We start from the raw sequence: 13,123 nt of genomic DNA on the forward strand, positions 1-13,123 counted from the left end.
TTAACTCTACCTGAGAAAGGTTAGTTCAAAGATGTTTAAGCAAAAGCAAAAATGCAAATTATATGCTATATAAAACACTAGTATTGATGAATCCAATAATCAAGACCATGTTTGACTTCAGAATCCATTCTCTTCTACTGATCTATAATTTGGTCTATTAATTCATCTCTAATAGAGAAATGGGATATTAGAAATACTATTACATAAATATTTTCTCTGTATATTGATAAATAACAAGATACATCCATGTAGGTTTGCTTCAATCTGAATCCTATGCTCAATAATTTCACCAAACAACTTTTAAACAAAATCTACATTTGTTCATGTATCTCACCTTTCTCTTTTTTTAAATAAATATGGATATGTCAAGGTATTTTTGAAAAGGAAAAAAGAAAAGTTATTTTAATTCGGATGTTGCATTAACACAGCATGCCATCACATCTCCTGTAATCCTTTTTTGTGCACCCATATATCTTTTCTGAACTTTGAATATACATTGAAGTTAAAGAGTATTTCATGAATAAATGAGACGGATGCCTCCATGGAGAAGTTAAAAATGAGGGTGATTATTAATTTTGGCCTAAATTCTCACACTGTATTTCTAGGAGAAATCTGAGTCAATGCCATAGTTCTTATAAGGTTGAAGTTCAATCAGAGCAAGAAATTGATCACACACATGTTCAAACACTAAACCTACATTTTGACAGAATAATGATTTAAATTTCACATTTCAAAAACGGTATTGCATACCAAATGTAATTCTAAATTTATTTCGGAAACCTTGAGCTCCATAATTTAATAGCAGTGTTAGCTAGTAATTGGAACTAAAAAGATTTAACATGCTATCTTTTAGTTTTACTTTTGCAGGGCAAATTATTTACACCACTTGTCTCCAATTATGTAGGCTGACTTCTAAGGGCAGAGCAGTTTTTCATGAGCTGCCTCTGGGAAAAGAGAATAAATGAGAAGATAAATTTGTTCTGGAAACTCTATCTTGTAGAAACACATGGCTGATACAAAAAGAAAAATCTGATTTTAATAAATATTTCATGTTATTGAGCAAAACAAAGATTTTGTGAAATCAAATGCTCTTATTAAGACCTAAAAGCCTTGTGTTTTACACTTCATTGTCATCTTGAACTTGTAGGAATCTGAGATTAAACATGTCTTACACAGCTATAAAGCAAACAGAATCCTTCTGGGTTGTTCTTCTACCCTTGAAGTCGGAAGCTGATTTTTCAAACAGTGCTGTGAAGAAATTAAACATGACCTAAAGCGGGAGAGAACAATGTTAGAAAGATAAACAAAATTCTTTCCGCTGTAGCAATTTTGCTTTGAGTGATTCAAAGGCGGAAAGTTACAGAGCAGAACATGGTTGCTATGAAATTAGAAATCATTCCAGCAAGAGAGAAATGCTGTAAATTTAAAATTGTATTTGAAAAGACAACCTGAATGTTCTTTTACTGATGGGCTTAAGCCTTTACATAATTAAGATTAATGATGGTGTGATTTTCTTCCTTGAAAAAAATTTAAATGAAGGTGAATTATTAAGCATTTACTAATTGTCTAAGAAATTTGTGTCAATTTGGTGTTGATGTATTAAAATATGTTTTTGGTTGTATCAACACATTTACTCAATCACCATTTTTTGTCCAATTGATGCAGCTATCGATGTTGCCAGCATAGCTGGGTTAAAAAGAAACGAGATGAAACAAAGGAGCTGGCACACTTGTATAAATGTTTTTTGGTCAAGAAGGTCATAAAAATAAAAGGAAATTATATGGAATCTGTGAAAAGATAATTTTTAAACACTTACACATGTAAAATATCTGCTTTCCACAGTGCATATTTGTTTCCACTGTCCAGTAATGCTGAAATTCTAATCTTGCTGATAATTTCCCTCATCTATTGTTGAAATCCTATAAAATATTTCATATGAAGATAAAGATTCTTCATATAATTTTTAAATAACGTCAACACCTTCTAAGGAACTTAAGATAAATTTAAAGCCACCACTCTCTCCATTTGCTGTTTCCAGTATATGTGTGTCAGAGGAAAGTTCTAGCCTGACTAAAGCTGACTGGATGGTAGCAAAAATATATTAATATAATAAAGTGGGGACTGGAACCCAAAGGCATTTATACTTGGATAGAAATATGTTGGTAGAGAATGTGTGGAATGGACTAGAATAGAAAATGATGACAGTAGTGTCCAGGGAGACTAGTGTTGGAACCTAGGAGCCTGTATAAGATAGGTAATGAACCCCTACTTTTATATTCAATTTCCCTTGGTTTATTTTAGGGTGTGTCTATCTACACTCTTGTCTGATTGGTTATAGGCAAATGACCAAATCTCCTTGATCTCTTTGTCATCATCAGATATGGTAAGTGGAATGTTGGGCCTGCTATAACAATCTATCTAGGCTTTTACCTACTGGAAAATTAGGCAAGCATAATTTATGAATGCAGGTAGATGTGGCAGCTCACCTAGGGATTATTAGTTAGAGCCAGAGTTGGAATTTAAGAATCATAAACCAACTTACACAGTCCATGGGCCAGGAGGTGAGAAGTGGGAAAAAAATAAAAAATAAAAATTGGCAAAAGTGGGATTTTATTGTACTATTTCTTTTTCTTCTTTTTGTCTTTTTGCCATTTCTTGGGCCGCTCCTGCGGCATATGGAGGTTCCCAGGCTAGGGGTCCAATCGGATCTGTAGCCACAAGCCTACACTAGAGAGAGCCACAGCAACACGGGATCCTAGCCGTGTCTGCAACCTGCACCACAGCTCACGCCAACGCTGGGTCCTTAACCCACTGAGCAAGGCCAGGGATCGAACCTGCAACCTCATGGTTCCTAGTCAGATTCGTCAACCACTGCGCCACAGCAGGAACTCCAAGTTTATTGTACTTTTAATCCAGGCTGTTCTTTCTATTTAGGTATATGCTTAAGTATTTCACAAGAGAGTATGTGAAGGATCTTATTAGAAAAAAACAAAATAAAGGATTAAAATATTATTCAAGTTTTATGTCTCTCTTTTTAATTATATAACAATAATTAAATGAACAGAAAGAAAAGGAAGAAAGCTAGGCAGCTAATGTGAGGATAGTAAATTTTATTTTACATTTATATGACATTGAAACAATATACACAACCTGAAGCAGCTGGGGGTATAAAATTTTTCAGGAGGAAGTAGTGATATAGATGTGGAGTTGGGTGTATATGGGCCAAGAAGTCAGAGCTAGAGACTGGAAAAATCTGTGTTCGCTCCTACACTGGGCATGGAGAGAAATGAACAGAAGGCCAAGGACAGACAAGCCTTAATTTAGGCGTCACTGTGCATTTCCCTTACTCTGTGCAAGTTTCCAAAGTCCACATTCTTCTTCATCTTTCACTAAATTAGTCTAAACTATGCATAGAGTCAGGGGTTTTGACATTCCATGAAGTAAAGCATTGAATGCAAACAGAATCAGAACATTGAAAGAGTTTTTGGAAAGATAAAATGGAAAAGCTTTAAGGTTGGATTCTCAGTGTTTATAGCAACTACAGCTAATCAAGCACTTAATTTTATGATGGAAAAGAAGAGAACCAGGCCTTGGATTTCAGGCATCCATGAGTTTTCAATATTTAGCATTCCATATTATACATGTTAACTACTAACACACATTGAAAATGACCTCTTCTTAGTGAATCTATTATTCTGTTTGGAGGAGTAAGCATATATGATTCTAAAAATATCACACACAAAAACACATAATTTACACTCAGGGCTTAATAAGAGTTATAGGAGTTAAGAGGACTGATATTTGTGTATTAAAATCACCGAGTGAGGTTTTACAGAGTAAAAGAGAAACAGGCCTTAAAACATAGTTTTTGTTTGTTTGTTTGTTTGTTTTTTAAGGGATTATGATAGAGGAGAGCAAAGAAAGCATCAAAACAAAGTGTCATAGTTCAGGATAAACTCATGATTTGATCAAGATGTCAAATACTCGGAGTTCCCATTGTGGCACAGTGGTTAATGAATCTGACTAGGAACCATGGGGTTGTGGGTTCCATCCCTGGCCTTGCTCACTAGATTGAGGATCCAGCATTGCTGTGGCTGTGGCGTAGGCCGGTGGCTACAGTTCCAATTAGACCCCTAGCCTGGGAACCTCCATATGCCATGGGAGCAGCATTAGAAAAGGCAAAAAGACAAAACAAAACAAAACAAAACAAAACAAAAAAGAAAAAAAGATGTCAAATATTCATCTACTAAAATATGAGAGAGGACCAAAGAGGCTGGTGTCAAAGAGCCCCCTTTCAACATTCATACCTTCCCCCGTCATTATTGATACACCTGACTCCTCCTCTCCCTGGCTGGGCCTCCCATTCTCATCCAGTTTTAGCATTTCAACTTAACATGGGTCCAGGTATTCAGAATTACTGCTCTCTTGTTTCCAAGTTTGTAAACAATCTATATGTAGTGTTTCTAAAATGTTTATGTGGCAGCTCACTGCTGGCTTGGTCTTTTGCGAATTTCTACACGTATGAAGAGGGATGCTCTTTCACCACCATTTTGATATCAGAGAGTTTCATAGAATATTTCTAGAATAAAAATGTGGTTTTTAAACATTCGTTTTCTTAATAGTAAGATATGTTATAGATTTCAATATGGAAGCAAGGGAAACAAGATATGTGGTAGATTCACTACAACGTTTCTTAATCAGAACTAGCAAGTAGGCTAATTTTCAACAAGTAGTTCTCTGATTGGGGCACACTGGAACGGAGGTAGCATAAATATTGAACACCCCGTTTTCAACAAAGCTCCTGCCATTTGATATTAGAACTCTGAAAAAGTGCCAACAGGCTAAACAATGGAGAAAGCAGTGGAGGACTTGAATGTATTTAGATAAGATTTGACTGAGCAGATAAAATGAAATAATCTTTGTATTCAGTGATTTTCAAGTTTGTTATTTGAGGCCCCAGGACAAGCCTTATTTTGCTTTAATTCAAAAACTACTCAGCGTCCACTCTCTGGAAATCGTGGCTTGCCTTCCCTCAGAAGGCATAATAAAAGCAAGGAGGAGCTAGATCTTTGTGTGGTGTATAAGTTTTCCATGCATTTGAGATAGGATCTCGTCTTTCAGGGAATATCACTGCAGAGGATCCAACTGTGAATGCTGGGCCCAAATGAAAACATCAGGGAGTTCCCGTCGTGGCACAGTGGTTAACAAATCCGACTAGGAACCATGAGGTTGCGGGTTCGGTCCCTGCCCTTGCTCAGTGGGTTAACGATCTGGCGTTGCCATGAGCTATGGTGTAGGTTGCAGACGCGGCTCGGATCCGGCGTTGCTGAGGCTCTGGCGTAGGCTGGTGGCTACAGCTCCGATTCATCCCCTAGCCTGGGAACCTCCATATGCCGCAGGAGCAGCCCAAGAAATAGCAAAAAAGACAAAAAAAAAAAAGAAAAAAAAACATCAGCCAAAATTTAAAATTTGTTTCTAAATTCTTAGATGACTAAGTCAGGATGTTGCACTGAAAACCTGCATTTATCTTCTTTTCCTAAGATTCATTAAAATGACAGCAAAGGAGTAAGCAAAATACAGCTATGGCATCAATACATGGCCTAGGGAATAACATATAAGAGATTTTAAAGCAATAAAAGAAATTAAGAGGAGGCAGAAGAATGTCAACCGAAAATGAAGATGAAAGAGAAAATGAAGCTGTAGCTTGAATAGGCTCAGATACGGGGGGAGGTATGTTTGGAAGAGGGAGACTCTGCCAGCAAAATCTTGGGGACATTCTGGATGAAACGGAAGCAAATGCCATGCATAGCAGTAGTGAGAAGGTAGGACAAAATCATAGGAATTAATGGAAAAATTGTAAATGGAGCATTTATCTCTACTATTTCCTCCTTGAATCCTCCAGAAGAGTAAAGGTCCCTCAGAAAGATATTTAGCTCTCTATCCACTTACCTAACCTTCCACCAACAGCAGACCTTCTATAAACTTACTTTAAAATGTGAAGAGGTAAACAAAAGGCATAAATATTTTACAACATGAAAGAGAAATACCAGAAAGAATAAAGAGGGGACATTGTACTTTAGTGTTATTTGAAAAATTGAAAAGCAAAGGATACTAAGAAAAAGAAAACTTAATTCTACCATGAGAAAGACTGAGGAAGATTGTGCATCCATGAATCGAAAACATCACTGTTCAACATAAGGACCAATGGCAGCAAAGGACATTTTCTTTTTCTTTCTTTCTTTTTTTCTTTTCTTTGCCTTGCCTGCAGCCTATGGAAGTTCCAGGGCCAGGAATCAAACCTGTGCCAAGGCAGCAATCCAAGCCCCTGAAGTGACAATGCCCATCCTTTAACCTGCTGTGCCACCAGGGAACACCAAAGGCCATTTTCATTTCACTAAAATTAATAATAACAATAAACAAATGAGTTGGAAGAGAAAGCCAAGAAACTCTCCTAGATATAGGGGAAATAAAAGATGAAAAGTAGAAGATAAAAGAACCGACACACAGAGATCAAATAAAGGGATTCCACATCAGACTTGGATTTCCTCAAATGAAAAATTAGAAAGCAGAGGATGGAAAATCACCAAGAATTAATAGAAGAGTTTTTTCCATGGCTGAATTAGGGTATAAGCCTCTGATGGAAATGGGCCATTGATTGTTCAAAAGTTACTGAAACAACAACAAAAACACCTAGTCAATGCATAACATTGTGAAATTTCCAACTACTTAATGATAGATAGATGACATATACAGCATGCAGATGGTAAACCAAAGACCCAAAAATAATGAGAATAATCATATTGTTGTCACATATTTTATCAGTAACATCAAAGATTAGAAGAGAGTGGAGCAAAGCATCTCAAGATCCCTCCAAATGATCCAGTGAGAGACTAGATAGAGTTCATAAGAACCTACTGTACAGCACAGGGAATTATATGCAATATCTAATAATAATTACCAATAATGGAAAAGAATCCAGAAAAGAATACACCTATATGTATAACTGAGTCACTTTGAAAAACATCTGAAACTAGCATAACATTGTAAATGAACTAAATTTCAATACAAATTAAAAAAAAAACCTCATGCTTCATTTTCAAAAGAAAAAGTTCATAAGAGAGGACTAAAGAATTTATAAAGGAAATAGAAATAATAAATAGAGGAATAAGGGGAACAACCAGGAAAGTAGAGCAGAAATGATCCTGAATGTCTCAATTTGAACTAAGGTTTCTTGGTAAAAATAGAGCGTTGATGGAGAGGATATATGGCTGAGTACCCTGAGAATTTTGAGGATTAATCATAGGAATGTGTGGGGTGTACAAAGCTGAGGTATAACTTAAACTTGGTGTCACAAACATTTTCCATGAGTGACACAGGCGCTGTGACATTGGACACAAAAGGTAACATGTAAAATTCACACTCGCCCTCTGATCAACTCAGGGGAGTATTCATAGTCATAGGAAAAGTGTGTGTCTGTGGTTGGTATTCATTTTTCAGAATCACTTCATGTACACAATCCAGTAAACATAACTGTGGTTTTAGTATGCAATATAAACCTTAGCAAACTTGATGGGCTAGAAATGAGAGCACAGCCTGCTGAGTCTGAAAGCTGCAATTGGGAGAAGGCGGTCGAGGGTGGAGAAGACAGAAACACAAACATCTCCTTTTTATAAAACGAGATTTCAAGAGGCACTGCCTATGCTAGAGAGGATAAAACTGGGCATTTGGTTATAGTGACATAAAACACAAGGTCAAGGCTAGAAGTGCCATTGAAGTGCAGGAGTGAGGAAAGGGAGAAACACACACACACACACACACACACACACACACACATTTTTTTTTTGTCTTTTTGCTTTTTAGGGCCACACCCATGCATGTGGAGGTTCCCAGGCTAAGGGTCTAATCAGAGCTGTAGCTTCCAGCCTACACCAGAGCCACAGCAATACGGGATCCAAGCCACGTCTTCAACCTACGCCACAGCTCACGGCAACACGGATCCTTAACCCACTGAGCAAGATCAGGGATAGAACCTGCATGGTTCCTAGTCAGATTCCTTTCCACTATGCCAGGACGGGAACTCCAAGAACTGTTTTTTGGGGGTCTGATCTTTTAGAAAGTTTTCCAGGTGAAGATGCAGAGCAACAATACACATAAAATATTAATCACTGTTTTGGAGAAAAACAACCAAGGTTCAAGGAGATGCAGTAACCTGCCAAGTTTATATAGCTATAAAGTGACATGACTTGGGTTTGAATGCATTCCTGCTGCCTGCAAAGCCCTGGCTCAATTCACTGTCCCTTACTCCTTTCCCCATAGGTCACTTCTTTAGTAAAGAGTGCTGGAGCATAAATCAAGACCTTCTGATTCCAAAACTGGTTCACTTGCTGCTTCACAGTTCTCACTCTGAATCAAATGATGTTTTGTTATGTGAGAGTAAAAGAAGACAAGAATGCTTAAGAATTTTTTCTTTAAAAAGTCCTTTGTTGTTATCAAGACTGGAGTGTAGCCTGAAAAAATATCATTGCTGTTACAACTATAGGAAATCACAAAAGGAAAAGACAACCATTAGCTACAGGAAAAGCCTGACCTACATAATGAATTTCCTAGGATATAAGAAAATATAGATATAAGATATAAATATAAATATAGATAAATATCGATATTTATATAAATATTGATATGTATATCAGAGGAATAAATGAGAGCACGTTTCTTTTTAAAAATGTATGTTGCATTATGTTGCATTAATGTAGATGTATAAGAAATATTATGCCTTCGTGTCCACACAAATTGTATGAAAATTATATATTTTGGATGAATTTGGCTAACTATATAGTCTTTTTAGGGCCACATCTGTGGCATATGGCAGTTCCCAGGCTAGGGGTCGAATCAGAGCTGTAGCCTCTGGCCTATACCACGGCCACAGCAATGCCAGATCCGAGCTGTGTTTGTGATCTACAGTACAGCTCACAGCAACGCCAGATACTTAACCCACTCAGCGAGGCCAAGGACCTGTGTTCTCATGGTTGCTAGTCAGATTCATTTCCACTGAGCCACAATGGGAACTACTGAAATGATATTTTTAGTAATTCCCAACTTACTATTTTAAAATTATCTTTTTAGGAGTAAATATTTTAAAATACTGCCTATTATTTTTATATTAAAAATATCAAGAGTAAATTAAAAATTGAATTTTGGGGGGATTCCATATCCTGTGCCTAAACTCTTATACAGTCAGGGTTAGGGTTAGGGTTAGGGGTTAGGGTTAGGGGTTAAGGTTAGGGTTAGGGTTAGGGGTTAGGGTTAGGGTTAGGGTTAGGGAGAGAGAGTGAGCGCTGTTCTCTTGTTCTGTGTCCATCTCCTGCCTGCTTCACTTGCGTCCTACTCACAAATCTGTCCTTCGTATATACTTGCTCCAGGCCCTAGCCGATGATTGCCTTTTCAAAGGGGCTGTGAGGGGGATGGCCCTTCTGCTGGTTTCCCTGGTGACTAGAGAGCCAACCCGATGCCCCCCCCACCCCATAACTGGCAGCATCCCCCATCTTGGATTTGAAGATTGCCACCATGTCCTGCCTGTTGGCCATTGTCCCCTACACAAGGGGGAGTATTGCTCCAGGACCTTGCTTCATACCTGCAAGATTCCCCATCTATTAAACTATGGATGTCTCTGTTGCTGACAGCAGGCTCTTTCTTTGGTCTTGAAGGTGAGCAAGTACAGAACTTGTAGGCCTGCCAGACAAAGCCCAACTCTATATAGGAACTCCCCATTAACATTTAAAAGTCAGGATTTCTGTTATATTTCGACAATGAAAATTATTACAACCAATTTTTTTAAGTAGCTAACTATTCGAAGGAATTCATATTGTTGGTTTGACTGTGGTTATTGTGTTTCAAGTACTTTTAAACCTCCACAAATCAGTTCTAGAAGGCAGTTTGCCTTGACAAAAGTACTCTTAGCATCTTACCTTCAGGTAACGGATATGCTATTTTGTAGAACTTCCTTGTGGGATATCTATATTCAGCTAAGTTTATATGGATAATGTGTCAAAATATAGTCTTTTCTGTAACACGAAAAAGAATGGCTATTTTTATCTCATTGCAAAATAGTATCTGTTATGGTCATTTTAAACTTCTGATCTACTTTCCCTTTAAATATATAATCGAGAGAAAAAAACCCACAATTTTTTCAGTTAATGTGTAGCCTGCAAAAGTCAATTTTACGTTTGTATTTAAATATTAAGAGAAGTAGGGTTTGTTTTGTTTTGTTTTGTTTTTGCATTTTTAGGGTTGCACCTGCAGCATATGGAAGTTTTCAGCCTAGGGGTCAAATTGAAGTGGGCCGCATGACGGCCATAGCAATGCAGTATCTGAGCCTTGTTCTGTGGCTTACACCACAGCTCATAGCTTAACCCCCTGAGTGAAGCTAGAGATAGAACCCATGTCCTCATGGATACTAGTTGGGTTCGTTGCTGCTGAGCCATGACAGGAACTCCAACAACCTTCTTTTTTTTTTTTTTTAATGACACTCATGGCTTAGGGAAGTTCCTGGGCCAGGGATCAAACTTGTACCTCGGAAGAAACCCAGCCACTGTAGTCAGATTCTTAACCCAGGTTGCCATGGCGTGAACACTTAAGAGAAGTAGATTTTTATTTTATTTTATTATTTTTTTTACTTTATTTTTTGGCTGTGCCCGAGGCATACAAAATTCCTGGGCCTGGACCCAAACCTAGTTCTGCCACAGCATCAACCAGAGCCACCTCAGTGACAACATCAGATCCTTAAACCAATGAACGTCTAACTAGGGACCTCCAGAGAAATAGATATATTTTTTTTTGTTTTTTTAGGGTTGCACCTGCAGCATATGGATGTTCCCAGGCTAAGGGTTGAGAGTAGTAGATTTTAAATAAAGTATCATGGAGAGTTTTGATATTACATAAATTAGTCCAAATTTGGAGGGGGCACTATTAATTTATTATTATTACATGTTATCTAATTTCAAGCTCCAATTTGAATAGGAAGTCTGGAATATGAAGATATTATTGTAGGGAAATCAAAATGCCTTTGATTAAATCAAAATCGCATTTCAGGTTTATCTTATGGCTTACAGAATTAGGCAGAGAACTATGGAAATGGTTCATTGACAAATATTTTTGGAATGAATGGAAGAGGTTTGTGGGGAGAGTGCTGTTAGTGACTCACGAGTTCCATTTGGGACATTTGAGTTTGAAATGCCTATTAGATCACCACGTGGCAACGTCTGAGTAATTCAAGTAATAAGTTAAAGAGGAGGTAAAGAGTCAGTGCTCCTCTGCATCTCACTGGGATGGTAAAAAGGAGCTGCTACATGGCAGTTGAGGGCAATTTCACATAAAGACATACCAGGGGAAAAGACCTCTTTTTGACAATTCAGGAAGAGGAGGGCGTTCCAGTGTGAATATTCTGGATCCTATCAGTGTTAAACTATCTGATTTTCTTCATTGCCAATGCCAGCCAGGTATATACATTAAAAATGAAACGGGATGAATATACTATCTCAACTAAATAATGTTAGCATGGATTGATCACACAGACATAACCAATTAATGATTAGAAAAACAAAAACAAACAAATAAAAAAAGAGACCTACTTTATTTCTTCCAGAAAACATATTAGGCAACAACAACAACAAAAGGCAGAAATTACAAAAGCAAAGCTTAATAGTTTGACTTTGTATAAATGTAAAACCTATGTAATGTACTGTACTATAAAAAAAGTGGTAAACAGGAAGCAACAAATTCTTACAAATAATTGCAATGTATATACAATACGAAGAGTTAACCAAAATATTGAAAGACCTGTTATAAATCACTAAAAGACATCTTTCTAGTGGAAAAATTTGTCTATGATTAGGCCAGATAGTATATAATAGAAAAACTCATTATGACTAGTATATCAAATTCTTTTCTTTTCCTTTTTTTTTTTTTTTTAATTGGCCACCCTACAGCATATGGAGTTCCAAGGCCAGGGATCAAATTTGAGCAGCAATGTTGAATCATGTAACCCACTGTGCTAGGCCAAAGATTGAACCTTGGGATTAAACATAGGTCCTGGTGCTGTAGAGATGCCACCGAATCCATTGTGCCACAGAAGGAACCCCAGTATATCCAAATTTTTTATCTAACTGGTGGTCCAAGAACTGCAAATTCAATAGTAATGAAGTAAAACAGGTGTCTAATATGTTTAGATAATGGATAATCTCTTGAACTACTGGTTGAAGTTTAAATTTATATAAACTTTCTGATGAACCATTAGCTGAAAAAAATTTCCATTCTATTGAACCAGCACATTGGAGGTGTCTTCAAAAGCCTTAGCTACTAGTGTGTCAATCACCATGCTTTACACCGTGACAGAAATTAGAAGGCAGTTAATGTCCAAAAATGTGATCGATTAAGTGATCTATTAAATGGAATACTACTAAGCCATTAAAATAACATTACAGATGTAGTGGATGTCTGTTGTAGACCCTGGAACCACATCCATGTGATCTTTTTTTCTGGGTAGTCATACTAATTAGCCTTTGAGAATTATCACTGGCTTCACTGCCACACACGTAATGAACAGGGTCCTGATGGGAAGTGTCAAGGCTCCCTGCCTTCTTCTGGATCTTGAGTGGAGCAACATGGACACATGTAGGTTAGAGCTGATTCATCTTAAAGCACCTAAAATTGACTGTCCTGAGGTCTCTGTCCTCAGACTTCATTCCGTTTCTGTTCTAAAAATGATATGGTTCTTAAGTTGTTCTATAAATTCTATGAGACAGTCCATATACTTAAGATTGTTTGTGTGGTTAATGTATCCTACTTTGATTTCTATTGCTTGCCACCAGAGAGCTTGGTATAATTTATATCATCTCTCTCTCTCTTGCTATCCATCGATCTGTATATATATCAAGGAAAGATGGTCACCAAATACTGGTGCTTATGAAAAGAAATCTCAGCATAACATATTCAGTGTTGTGTGAGTAGAGTTTTTAATTATTTTCTTTTCAGTGCGTTTACTCTCCAAATAAATAAGCCTATCTTTATTAATATTAAAACACTACAAAAACACTAATAAAACACTATAAAAATAAGAGCAACATAA

This window comes from Phacochoerus africanus, chromosome 1 (genome assembly GCF_016906955.1).
Source record: "Phacochoerus africanus isolate WHEZ1 chromosome 1, ROS_Pafr_v1, whole genome shotgun sequence".
In the NCBI taxonomy this organism is placed as follows: Eukaryota; Metazoa; Chordata; class Mammalia; order Artiodactyla; family Suidae; genus Phacochoerus; species Phacochoerus africanus.